Source organism: Artemia franciscana, chromosome 11 (assembly GCF_032884065.1).
Source record: "Artemia franciscana chromosome 11, ASM3288406v1, whole genome shotgun sequence".
Taxonomy (NCBI): Eukaryota; Metazoa; Arthropoda; class Branchiopoda; order Anostraca; family Artemiidae; genus Artemia; species Artemia franciscana.
The window spans coordinates 64,385-79,114 of record NC_088873.1 but is presented as its reverse complement, the minus strand read 5'-3'; positions in this window follow the sequence as shown (position 1 = coordinate 79,114).

Here is a 14,730-nt window from a genome sequence, read left to right as displayed (position 1 = left end):
GAAGCTAGGGACCAATCAGCCTATGCTCTTGCATGCCCTTCCTTCTTACTGTCCCTAGATTTCCATCTGTACTCATTTAAAGTTAGGCCAATTCTAGCTGAGGTTAGTCATATCACCAGCCCCTATCCAAAACAAAATAAACTGACAATGCCAGGAATTAAACCTGTACCCCTTGGACAAAGCATTACAGTCCAGAGTGCCTACCACTTAGCAAGGAACACAAATTTGACCAGAGAATAATAATTATTTTTAAAAAAGTAGAATATTGAAAAAAAAACTTGCCATAGTTGTCCCACTACTATCCTGTAAATGCTATAGGCCCATTTTATTTAGACAAATCAATTTAAGACAGGTATCAACAAAACTCCATCAGGGATTGTATATGCTTAAGATACAATCAAGCTATTTGAGTGCTTAATTATGTGATATTCTAGTCTTCAAATAATAAAAAAAGAGAAAAAGTATGTAATCTATTTATTTTTCACCAGCTCATTTGAGCAAAATCATTTGTGACAGCCAAATGCCCATGGTTGGCTTAGAACCTCTCTAAATGCTATGAAACAGAAGGAATACAAGAAATTATACTAATCAGCATTAAACTGTCCCTTAAATTTAAACACGTGCATTTAATTCGAAAATGACGCTACTGCTAGTCAGCTTACTGTGCCGTTCCCACTGGCTCTACCGCAGTTAGAAATGGGCTAATCTAATCTTTATCTAAGGTTTTTTAGAAGAAACTAAAGAAAGATAGTGGCGATCCATATCCAAAGCATAAGGAAGACCAAAGCATAAGGAAGAAAGATCTGTTTCCAGAGAGATTTCAAATTCCAAAAATGTGTGATAAAAAAAACTTCCAGTGTAAGTGGCTAAGAATATCTCAGTTTAAAAAAAAATTATCTGTGATCAGCAGCTTTTTGATGATTATTATTAAGGATGTAGATCTTCACCTTACTCAGTGATCATATGGCTTTGTATAATAACTGCTAAATACAATGATCATTGACTTCTTGTTCTGTTATTCTTGAAGCAAAAAAATTAAGCTGTTTCAAACAAAGAGAAAACACAAAATTTCTTATGCCCTGCTAAAGGATTATCTCTAAGCAGAGTAATAGCTGATCAGCAGTTTTTTGATTGTTGTTTTAAAGTGATTGTTAATATTCTAGTTGAGTGACTTCTTGTTATCTCAGAAAGGGGTAAGGTTAGGAAAATGAAACTTTCAGGAGTTGGTCTAAAGGCTAAAGTATATCCTAAGAAGGAATTCTAGAGTACCCACCTCCACTCTTTCTCCCTCTAGAGAGCCATGAAATTCGCCAATCTGACAGGTTTGACAAGTTTAACAGGTTTGTCAAAATAGAAATTTTGACAAAACAACATTTTATCTTAAGTTTTAGTTACCAGTTGCTTTTTCTCTGCCTTTAGTTCTGAAAATGCAATTCCTGTTATGAGCAGAATTCTGAGCCATATCAATGTTTTTTTTTCAAAATTAAGGAAATGTATTGGCAAATGTTTGAAACCTTATAAATTTGGATTGAGCAAAGTTGTGAAGCTGAAAACAATTTTGTTGTACTTCATTCAACAGATCTATTTTGCAAGATTTCACTTTTATAACACATATTTTGAAGGTTGCAGACCTCTAGAGGGAGAAGGGGTAAAGGTAGGTACTTCAAAGTACCTTCCAAGGACATACTTTAGCCTGTAGATGCATCTCTGAAAGTTTCATTTTCCTAACATGACCCCTTTCTGAGATAGCAAGAAGTCAATAAACTAGAATTTTACCAAATGATTTTCTTTCAAGCAAAATTGATCTACCCTAAATAGGGTGATAATCCTGTCTTCAAGCAATCATCACATTAAAGCTGCAAACCCATTGTTAACATACAATGCAAATAAGCTGAAATAGCTATAATTGACTAAGTATCAGTGCAGTACTAGCATTTTAACCATGGTCTATCTCCTCATGTTTGAGAATCATGTTTGAGTAACCTAATCTGAGCTACCTCTTTTAATCAGGACAGGGCTTTAAACTAATTTCCCAGGGATGAAAAATATGGCAGCTTTTCCTTTAACTACATATATTTAACTATATTGTGTATCAGACACAAATTTATTTTTAAGCTTTTTGATCTAAAGGATTTTTTTTTTAAACTTGCTCAACTATCAGAGACAGCACCTTACCCATTCTTGAAATTATACTAAACAAATCTGATAAATTCTAGTAGGATCCAATTTGGTGATATTTTGCTATATACATTTATTCCATCTTTCATTTAAATTAAATAAAAAAAAAACAAGTTTTTTCAACTGAAAGTAAGGAGTGACATTAAAACTTAAAACGAACAGAAATTACTTTGTATATGAAAGGGGCTGCTTCCTAATCAATGCCCCACTCTTTAGGCTAAAGTTTGACCCTTTCTGTCAACTCTTCTTTTTAAAATAGTAACAAACTTTAATGTGAAACTTTAATTTTTGATTAAACTTGATGAAACTTATATATTTGAAATCAGCATTAAAATGCGATTCTTTTGATGTAGCTATTGGTATCAAAATTCCATTTTTTGAGTTTTGGTTACTATTGAGCCGGGTTGCTCCTTTTTTGAGTTTTGTTACCACAAACTTTTTGATTTGATACTCCTTTCACTAACTTCAGCAAATCAACAAAAATGTTCTACTTTTTGTGTATAGAACCCCCTCCTCTTTCCCTATTTGACCTAAGGTCAATGATAAAAACTTTAAAAGCGTTAGCCTTTTTGACCTAGGGTCATAGTCTCAGAATCTCAATCAAACAGATGGATGGAGAAATAGAAATTGCAATGTCTGTGTTATCTATAGTTAACACATTTGATCCCAGAAAAGATTTAACAAGTTTTATCATTGTCACATCAAATCTAGCATGCTGATGAACCTGATATTTGCCTTGTAGTGTCCTTTTTCAAATAATATTTATCAAAAAAAAAAAAGTTTTTTTTTTTTTTTGCTGTTTAAGATGTTTATGATTTTACAGAATGTTATATTTGAGTGTGGGTGTGTGCTAGGATTAACAATGCTTATGACAGCAAAGGTCCTTCCATTTGTGGCACCACAGAGTGTTGAATCCCTGACCTTAAACTCCCGAGTCAACTGTCATATTTGACATATGTGAAAAAATGTATTTAATTTTTTTTTGGCTCCTAAACATGTAGTTGAAAGTAGTCAGAGCCTTGGGGTGTGAATCCCCTTATTTGTCCTGTTGGAAGGAGGCTAGTACTGTACTTCAATTTTCATAGTTTCTTGTTAATCTTATAATCTCAATTTTTGTGTTTCTTTACCACTTCAATGGTATTCTATGAACCTGTTCTTGTTCTTTGTAATGTGCCTTTACTTTATTTGGGATATATCTGTAGGCTTCTCTTTGATACTCTACAATAGCATCCTTATTTAGATCATGTTGCATGTAGCTTTTTCTAAATGTTGTCAAGTCTCTTAAGTCACTTATACCTGATGCTTTCCCTACTGTATTTAGTCGGTAAAAAAAATCCAAAGAAAGTTCCCATTGAAAAGAGCCCAAAAATGAGATTGAATTTATCAAAGCTTGGAGTTTGCCCCTTCAGTCTGTTGAAAGAAAACAGATTCATAATTGAAGCTTTGTTCATTTCAATCTTAATAGTGACCTACATTTGTGACAATTCATTAGATGATTGTAAAGGGATACTTCTATTTATTTATTTTTCTTGTTTGAATTCCAAATGATTTTTTTAAATTCTTTAAATTGATATACATTCCTTACAAATTAATTAGTTGCACCACAGTTCCATTTGCAAGTTTTGACCTACTTTGTAACCCTTGGTCTCAAAATTGTATATAAATTTATTGAAGCTAGGGAACATAGAACTCCTTTCGGTTTGAAGAAAATGGGTGGATGTGAGTTGGTTTAATTACACTAAAGTCCTAGGGCCATTGCAATTAAAATAAAACAATAAAGATTAACTATAAAATACTTGACATTACATAAGTATAACAGTCACAAAGAAAAACCATTCACAAAATTTTACTTTTGTGCGCAGTTGCCAACCTGAGCAATTGCCTAAATTTTTAAACATTCCAAAACATTCACCAGCCATCTCTCAGGACCCACACTCTTGTCTAAACATCAACAATTTATTGAAAAGGAACAACTACCCTACTGTTACTTCTTCATTTGTATTTATGTTTAATAAGTTTAAGAGAAAGCTTATATGGCCAAGTCAGGAGCCCAGGAAAGGATGAAGTGATCCTTTAGCCAGGAAGTGCAATAGGAAAAATAGGGGCCAGCCATCCTGTGCTTTTGCATGCCCTTCCTGCTTACTGTCCCCACATTTCTTTAGGTAACTTTTTAAAGTTGGGCCAATTCTAGCTGAGCTATCAGAGTCACATCACCAATCCCTGTCCCAAACCAAATAATCTGGTAATGCCAGGCATTAAACCTGTGCCCTTTGGACAAAGGATTCTCAAGCTAGAGAGCCAGCCACTTAGGAGGGAACACAAATGTGACCACAGAACAACAATTGTTTGAAAAAAGAAAAAATTAAAAAAAACTCAAGTCATAGTTGCTGCCCATAAACAATATGCATTTTATTTAGACAAATTAAATTTAAGACAGGTATCAATAAAACTCCATCAGGAATTGTATTTATTTAAGATACAATAAGCAATATGAAAGCTTAGTTTTGTGATATTCTGGTCTTGAAATAATACAAAATAAGAAAAATTATATGTTCCATTTGTTTTCCACAAGCTCATTTGATACTGCAATAAGCCCATGGTGCACTTATAATCTCTCTAAAATGCTTTAAACAGAAGGATTTGTAAAGACAATTGTTCTGATCAGCAAGAAAAATACTAACATAATTCTCTAAACTTGGAACTTTTTAAGACAATTTTTTAGCAAAGCAAATGCAAAACAAAAGAATTCAGCTAAAAGGTGGTAAAATATAGGAAAAATCTAATTGGTCTAAATAATCAAGGCCCATAAACACAACTGCCTTCTAATCTCAATTCTTTGTGTTTCTAATTCTTAGCAGCAGCTTTGTAATGGGAAATCTCAGTTCTATTAGCCTACTAGATATGGTCTAGATGGTTCTGGAGACATTTACATTTTATTTTCTCTAGAGATATATTTAGTGCAGCAGTCCATATGCACTATGTTACAAATCTAATGATCACCCAATTTGCATGAACACTAGATTTCAAAGGCCACAGAAAATTTGATCCTTGAATCTATTGCTGACCTTTGATCTTGATTGCCATCATAAAAAAGTCATGGGCCTTACTTATTGTTAGACATAGGCCTACCAAAGACAATAGTAAATGCTAGATATACCCAGTGTCTGACCTAAGCTATCCAAAATCAAAGTTTTGACAATTATGCATGCATTATCTGCAAGAGAAAAAATTGCTCCTCCATCAGACAGAGCCAAAGAATGTTCAGTACTTTAATTTGCAGAAGTAGCAAAGTGATTAGGAGCTACATGGAAGCTATTTTCAATCTGATGGTTGATTCCTGTTTCTTCCCCTACTACTGATTTGCTGTTGAGTAGTGATTTGAGCTTCAAAGAACAAATGACGAAAACAGTTTTCGGACTGAGTATCCAGAATTAACCCTGCATCCGGATGCAGCATTCTTTGTGAAATAAGATTTCGGACACGGTCACAATTAATATATTGGGTGTGTTCCAGCTGACGGTTTTTCAGTAACTGCAGTAACTGCGCGGTAACTGCTCATTTCTAACTGCGGTAGAGCCAGTGGGAACGGCACAGTAAGCTGACTAGCAGTAGCGTCATTTTCGAATTAAACGCACGTGTTTAAATTTAAGGGACAGTTTAATGCTGATTAGTATAATTTTTTTATTCCTTCTGTTTCAGAGCATTTAGAGAGGTTCTAAGCCAATCATGGGCATTTGGCTGTCACAAATGATTTTGCTCAAATGAGCTGGTGAAAAATAAATAGATCATATACTTTTTCTCTTTTTTTATTATTTGAAGACTAGAATATCACATAACTAAGCATTCAAATAGCTTAATTGTATCTTAAGCATATACAATCCCTGATGGAGTTTTGTTGATACCTGTCTTAAATTGATTTGTCTAAATAAAATGGGCCTATAGCATTTACAGGGTAATAGTGGGACAACTATAGCAAGTTTTTTTTTTCAATATTCTACTTTTTTAAAAATAATTATTGTTCTCTGGTCAAATTTGTGTTCCTTGCTAAGTGGTAGGCACTCTGGGCTGGAATGCTTTGTTCAAGGGGTACAGGTTTAATTCCTGGCATTGTCAGTTTATTTTGTTTTGGAAAGGGGTTGGTGATATGACTAACCTCAGCTAGAATTGGCCTAACTTTAAATGAGTACAGATGGAAATCTAGGGACAGTAAGAAGGAAGGGCATGCAAGAGCATAGGCTGGCTGGTCCCTAGCTTCCTATTGCACTACCTGGCTAAAGGACCACCAGGTCCTTTACTGGCCTACTGACTTAGCCATATAAACTTTCTTTCAAACCCATTAAATATAAGTAAAAATGAAGAATACCAGTATGATGGTCCTTCTATTTCCCTGAAATGTGGATGTATAGACAAGAGTGTGGGTCATGAGAGATAGCTTGTGAATATAATTGGGGTGAATGTTCTGCAAGATTAAAAAAATTTATGACTGTTGCTCAGGTTGGCAACTGAACAAAGAAGTATAATTTTGTTATTTGTTAAAGTGTCCTTTAATGTTGATCCCAAAATATGGTGATTTACTAACCTGGCTCAGATCCCTCTTTCTTTTGCAAAATCACTGTCCCACCTTCTTCCAAGCAAATAACTTCATATTCCATATTCCATTCTTGTCCATATTTATTTTTTGTTGAATGAGATTTTTATTGAAGAAGGTGAATTATGTACTTACTGCGCTTACCACTCTTTTGAGCACGGTAAGAAAATCACTTACTGCGGTTACTGCCGGCAGTAACTATTCTCGTTCCCAGTGGGTTGGGCAGTAACCATTTTCCTGCTCGGAACGGAAATAGTAACCATTCGGTTATTACAGTAAGTCCCTGGAACACACCCATGAATATTGGTATTCTGTTTTGCGTAAAAAAGGCTGCGTCTTCAGTAGTTTTCCCTTTTTTTTTTAAATCCGTAATACGCCGGCGATTGTATGTAAGCGTAATACGCCGGCGAAAACTAAGCACAAACCTATTAGGCAGATTTGTTAAGACTACTGGTTTGGTTCATTCCCTATAATTTTTTTTTCTTTTTTTAAATTATTATTACCTGTTCAATAGGATTTTTAGAATTGCCCCATTTATCATTTTAGGTATATTTTATCGACATTTGGTTGTATTGTTATTGGTTATAATGTGTAAAACTTGTATTACTTTTTATTATTGTGTTGTACATGTATTTTAATTGATGTTTGACAATGTATAGTTGCAGTATTTTGATTCCCGTTTTTCAACGCAGGCAGTTGCTGCAAGCAAATAACCCTCCCTCCATTAACAAGTCAAGCAATACTGTTCTGGCTCAGTGAATAATGACTAAGTGACACCCAAGCAAGCTAGTGATCATAGAAGGCACAGAACAACTGAGTGATACGAACGCATATGACCTATTGGTCGAACGCGTCAAACCCCAAACAAACAACAACATACGCCGGCGATTATCAGTGCAGAATCGGTCGATTACGTTTGAAATCTGGTGAAAATTCCAGTAGTATTGTTTTTCATTTTATAATATGTTTTTGGAGGAATTAGTGTGGTTCACGAATAAAGTAAAGCATTTTGAAAGTTTAGTCAGAAGATGTAATAGAGCTAGATACGATTCTTGAAAGAGAAGAACGATTTTGATGGTCAGTTTAAGTCAAAGCTAGCTTGATTTCTAAGAAAATTTTGGCAGCAGTTATAAGCTCCAAAATTAACGAAATACAATCAATACTGAAATTATATGTAGTCTTATTTTAAAGTTACTTTTAATTGAGATATTTTGTCTCATCAGCTGCTACTCCACCCACACCCTTTCGGGTATCATATAAAAACCCTGCTAAGCTTAAGACAGTGATAGACAATCGGAATGAATTCCAAGGACCAGGTTTTGAATGACCAAGTTCGAGTTTCACAGCTGAAATTATTATTCCAGCATGAGTTTGAATTAGTTGTTTATTTATTGCATAAAAGTGAGTAAAAGCCCTCCCGCTTCCTCAAAAATTAGTCTTAGTAAATTATTGATTTTAGAAACAAAGATAGAAAATATCCTTGGTTGTTTTACATTTGCTTTTTTTTTTCATAGGCATGTATTTTGGGGGTGATACCTGACGCGTGGATGCCATGGATATTCTGTGGTAGCTACAACACTGTGCTGGGTAGAGAATTTAGAGTGGCCAAACCCTATATAGGCCAGTGTATTCTCCTGATGAGCCCTTATGTTGGGTGTTGCCTCTGAATTATTTGTCTATATTATTTTTTCTATTGTTTGGTAAATGACGACTTATACTTGTTGACGACATGACTGCCTGTCCATGGATTTTTCTTTATGGTTGATTGTGTGTGGCTATGCTGTTTGACCTATGTGATTGTATGGATGAGTAGGGTTAAGGCCTCATTCAAGTGCTGGTCTATATTAATCACTAATTTAGGAAAACAGTCTTCCTTTTCTCCTTCTGTCTCTCTCTCTTTTTTTTTTTTTTTTTTTTTTTTTTTTTTTTTTTTTTTTTTTTGTGTGTTTGTGCTGTTGCATTGGTGATTTCTCTTTTCATGATATAAATTCAAAAGGATATAAAAATCAAGCTGACTTTTAAAAGCTATGTATCCCACAAGCAAATCAAGGGGCATAAGCCATACTCTCACGATGATATTTAAAATACAGTGAAACGAATGGTTGATGATAAATCAATGAAAAAAAAAATTTAAAGAATTACGGTCTACGAAAGGAAATTTCTTCCTCTGTTTGTTGCTTTGGTAATTCGGTAAAAACGGAGATGAGAAAAAGTGAAGAAAGGGATCATATGCCTAACCAGAAAATAGCAAATTTTTATCGGATGGGCTTGGGTTAAAATGCCTAGACTGAAGGGGGCTAGTTGCCCTCAGATCTCTTTTTAATCTTAAAACTGAACTAGAGCTTTCAATTTCCAATGAAATGAACCTTCTCTGAAGTTTATACGAGTCTAACTTTCATAAGAGCCATATATGTCCCCAGTGCATAAATTACAGTGCCTGTCCCCGGGTCTTGGGGAGTTGTGTCGACACCTGAGTTTTGTTATCTGACTTTTGAACAATATTCAACAAACTGACTATCTAAAAATTTTATTGGATGTATTTTAGGAAAAAGGCGCGTGTGAGGATTGTCGCTATTCAATCTCTTAAAACTGGCACAAACTGAACTAGAACTTTTGCTCTCCAATTAAATGGCCAGTTCTGAACATTTATACGAGCATCCCTTCCATAGCGAACTTACACCACCAGGGTGTAATTTACAACACCTATCCCCGGGCCCTGTGGGCTTGTGTCGACCCGGGAGTTTTGTTATATGATCTTTGATTTATTTTTAACAAAACGGCTATCTAGAAATTTTATCGGATGTATTTGAGAAAAAAGGGTTGGGAGGGGGGGCTAGTTATCTCCTTATAACAATTGACTCTTAAAAAATCCACTAGAACTTTTGTTTTCCAATCGAATGAGTTCCCTCCGAAGTTAATCCGTATGTTCTTTACTATAGGCAACGCTATAGCATTGGCTTGGATTTCTTTTAACCAGGAAAAATATTTTACGTGAATGTAGTGAGGACTATTACTGTTATTAGTCGTATTTCGTACAACGCAAGCGCTCCTCGGGGGATATTTATCTTTACATCAGCATGCTCTACGAGATATATGCTGAGAATAATATAACATAAATTTAAATCAAACCATGAAAGCGGTAATTAGGAAAAAGTTAAATCTTTTCAGAAATGGTAAGTTTGATGATACTAATAAATTAAAAATAGCAATTAAAAAGGAAAGTCAATAATCTGACCAATCTTACCACACTAATAATGTCAAAAATTACTTACCAATAAACTACAAAATTAGTATCCCTAGGTAAAATAAAAGTCGTGTAATAGAAGTTTACACCAGCTTGAATTCAACTTACCTGAATCCCTAAATGTTACTACAAATAATCCTAGCACGTTCCTTGCTTCCATCGTCCAGAGCGTTCTGGCATTGTCTTATTAATTACCTTCTGATGTTCTCCCATTTGCATACACCTCCATATCTCCGTCTGATATCAAAACATGAATTGGAAAACTACGAAAAAAGTGTCTGCCCTTTAGATATGCCGTTCCCTTTTATTGGTGCTTTCAGCGACTTCCTTTCAAAGCCCTTGTCTGTTCTTTTCAATGAGTTTACTAAGTATGGCTAATATCCACAAATTTGAAAACGAGGTTTCATAACCCCCTTGAAAAAGAAAGACAGAAAACCTGGTTTTGAAGCTGTTCGTCCTGTTTCACTCACTCTTAACTTCTCTAAGCTATATGGATTTTGCTAGATAAATTTAATTTCCATTAACCTTCAAAAAGCATCTGACCCGTTAACGAGAATATTTTCGTGGAGAAACTTGCAACTGATTTCAGTAGTGATTCTTTCCAGGTTAAATTGGGTGCCGTCTATTTATCAAATAGATCACAGGTAGTCAAATATCAGAATCCTTTTTCCAGTCCTTTTCCTGTCCAGAATGGACTACTCCAAGGTACTTTTCAAGGTTCCATCCTTTTTTTGTTATGATGAACAGCCTCGTTAAGGAATTTCCCGACAGATGGAAATTTGTGGATGAACTAACGGTTGTTGAAACCTGTTACCGAAATTTAGTAAACAAGCCTATGAGCATGTTCAATGATATTGAGGATGACGCTGATGACATAGACGTGGGAGTAATCCCTTCTAAATTCATGATAATGCCAATATGTTTCCATAGAACTTCATTCCTTTTCCTCAAACCTATCCCTCCAAATATTTTTGTGGCTTCATTTAAATTACTTGTTGTTACATTTTCGTCTAATTTAATGTGAAATATCCACGTTAAAGATCTTACATGCTTCAATGTCTCTCCTAAACTCTTGAATAAAATTAACATCCCCTCATCCCATTCTTTAAGTATCTTCAATTATTCCTTAAGTATTCGTCTACCCGTCTATCCTGGCAACTCCCGCGATGAATCAGAAAAAAGTTGAATCCATTCAAAAGAGAGCCTTAAGAATAATTTTTGAAGAAGCTGAGGTATCATACTCGCTCCTTCTAAAAAAGCCCAAGCTGGAAACTCTTGAGCACAGAAAGGGAACATCTTTTAAACTTTTTAATGTATATTTTATTTCGGTCATTTTTTGTTTTATTTAATTTTTATCTTTTTATCTTTCTGACATTTTGCAGCTTAACATTTTTGACTAATGAATGGTTTTGCCATCAAGATATTTTTGTTATTGGTATAATTTTGCCATTTGTTTAGTTGTTTGCTTCATTTATGATTTTTGTTTTTTGGTTTTATGACTGAGAAATGTGAACTCGGCCCTTCGGGACTTTGGATAGAAATTTTTTTGATATAGATTTATCATCTTATTTTATTAATTTCCAATTGATTCAGCCTCTTTTGAAGTTTTCTACGACGACTCCTTTTATATGAAGTGCCGTGCCCTGGTCTAAAAGAATAAAACAATGGGCCAACATAATTTTTTACATAGGTTGCGCAATTACACAATTGAGCGTGGTCTTTCTTTCTCAAGACAAGAACATAATTTGTGCTTCATTGAAAGTAAAATACATATTAATTTTTTTCTCTTTTTGTTTTTAAGAAGTCAAAGCTATTAACGCTCTAAGAAATATTTATCAGTATATGTATATTAAACTGACAATCCACGTTCAGTTAATTATTTTTTTCAATAAAGTACAAATTATATTCTGGTCTCGAGAAGTCATGTGGGCTTTTGAGTTTGACTTAGTTATTTATTGTGATTTCTGTTTGTTTCGGGTTAACTAAAAGCTAATCAACTGAAATACGAAGTATTTGTAAAGCACAACAAATATTCTCTGTAAAGGGCAGGGGTTGGGTCAAACATAGTCTCACTCATATACAAAATAACATCTGTTTGTTTTAAGTTGTAACATTGCTCCGTACTTTCAGTTGAAAAAAACTTTTTTTTAAATTTAATACGCTGAAACACCAGCTCATGAAAAACATGCTACTGAAAAATTGAAAAGGATATAATCCTAACTTTTTTTATTAATATAGCAGATGAAAAAAAAACTTACTTTTGCAAAAATATAGGTCTATTTTGTCCTCCGAACAAAAATTCTTTTGAAAGCAGTACTTATCGAAACTTGAAAGCTAAATTTCAAAACTGCCACTCGAATTGTAGGTTGTGCTAGTAAACAGAAACAACGTCAAAGCAAGCTATAACCATCATTATCACAACATTAACCTATTGCAAAGAAAGGTGGCTAATTATGCACTAAGCTACCTCTTCATGAAAATCACTTTATAAGACACTGGTTAAACTAGTCCTGGAAATTTTTAGCATATTGATAATGTCAGTTTTATCGTGAGATCTGTTTGTCTTGTTAGGCTTTTTGCTGATATACCTTTTTAAAAAAGGTATTTAAAGGGATTCAAAGTTTTAGTATTTTCTACTTATTTTATTGAGAGGTGGGCTTATGATTAAGTTGGTCTCCCGGAAAAGTCAATAAACCGACGAACACTGGCTGTGTCTTCGAACCAAGGTCTTTTGCACTTAGAAATCGAATTCTAAAATCATAACCTGGATTTTTAATTTGCTGTTCAGCTGATAATCTAGATCATGAAAAGTCTGTTTCGCTGACAATTGTAAGTGTGACTTCACAATCTAGGTTGTAAATTCAACAGTTATGCTCGAAAAGAAGAATGTGAATTTGGTTGGTTGATTTCGGCCAGTCACGAGTCAATTTTAAAAACTTAATTATTCTAAAGTTTACAATTTACCAATCAATTTTGATAGATTAGTCTTACAAACATATATGATCCACTAATCATTCTCGGTCTGTAAACCTGGTTTGTCAGTGGAAAATGCCTCAAGTGATTAAACACAGTAAATTAGGAATTTCTTGTTGGAACAGAGTTTAGAGCACATTGAAAAAGTATGCTAATATGAATGTTTTTGTTCTGTCCTGCAAAAGCTCCATTTGAACTCCAGGTCCCATAATACCAAACTGAGATCAAATCTACTGCGTTACCACGGCTGCCATTTGCTGTTGGTGTGTGGGGCTTGACGCGTTCGACCAATAGGTCATATACTTACGTATCCCTCGATTATTCTGTACTTCCTGCAATCACTAACTTGCCATTTTCGAGTGGCAGCAGCGTTAAAGACTATTGTGTGCGTACATAACAATTTTTACATTTGAACTATATTCTAAAAATATATAATTTTCTTGCATATTTGTTAGTAGAAAGAAATTTAATTGATAAAAGTCCCAAATTGCCTACAATAGCTCAATCGAAGCATATTACTATTTTGTTCTGGCGGAGAATTTGAATTTGAAGTAAACAGTGATTTCCTGTGAAAGTAAACAATTTTTGGGAACTGGATTTCCTTTCAAATTTTTCTTTGCAGAATCAAAGATAGAATAAAGCTCATTGAAAACGTTCTCTCTTTGAGATTTCATAGCCAGTAAGCATTACTACTGTAAATTTGATTTTAACCTAGAAATAGGCTACCTGTAATTTATTCCTGCTCTAGAAGCTGCAGATAGCCTAGGCTTGTAAGGACCAAGATGAAACAGCCTATATTGGAAGATTAAATTTTATTGTAACAGTATTGAAATTTTGAGAGATAAACAATAATAGTGTAATGGCTGCCTTCCTCAGAAGGAAACTATAAAATTCTGAAAATAACTTGAAAAATTCCAATAGAGGCTAACCTAGCCTATTGAACCATAATCAGACTAGGCTGTATAATTGCCAAAAGCTTTACTTGATGCCTTCCTCAGAAGGAAACTATAAAATTCTGAAAATAACTTGAAAAATTCCAATAGAGGCTAACCTAGCCTATTGAACCATAATCAGACTAGGCTGTATAATTGCCAAAAGCTTTACTTGATTCCTTATCCCCTTAATGTGCCAATACGAAACCCAAATTATGCAATCTCAATACATGCTCCTTAGCCCTATGTTGCTCTTCTCTTCAAAGTAAATTTAATGGTAGCCTAACAGGCAACAGTAAAATTCTAGTTAATTGACTTCTTGCTATCTCAGAAAGTGTTTATGTAAGGGAAATGAAACTTTCAGGGATGAATCTACAGACTAAAGTATGTCCCGGGAAGGTATTTTGAAGCAACTACCTCTACTCCTTCTCCCTCTACTGGGCCCTGAAATTCGCCTACATGACAGGTCTATACCTATTGAAATTTTGACAAAACAACATTTTACCTTAATTTTCAGTTATTAATTGCTTTTTCTCTGCCCTTAGGTCTGAAAATGCAATTCCTATTATTTGAGTAAAATTTGACCTATAACAACTTTTTTTTTCAAAATTTAGGAAATGTATTTGCATATCTTTGAAACTTTATAAAATGGAATTGAGCAAAGTTGTGAAGCTGAAAACAATTTTGTTGCACTTCAATTAAGCAGAAGATCTGTTTTGCAGCGTTTCACTTTTATAAGACACATATTTTTAAAGGTCATGAAAGGTCAGAGCCCTCTAGAGGGAGAAGGAGTAGAGATAGCCTAGTTGCTTCAA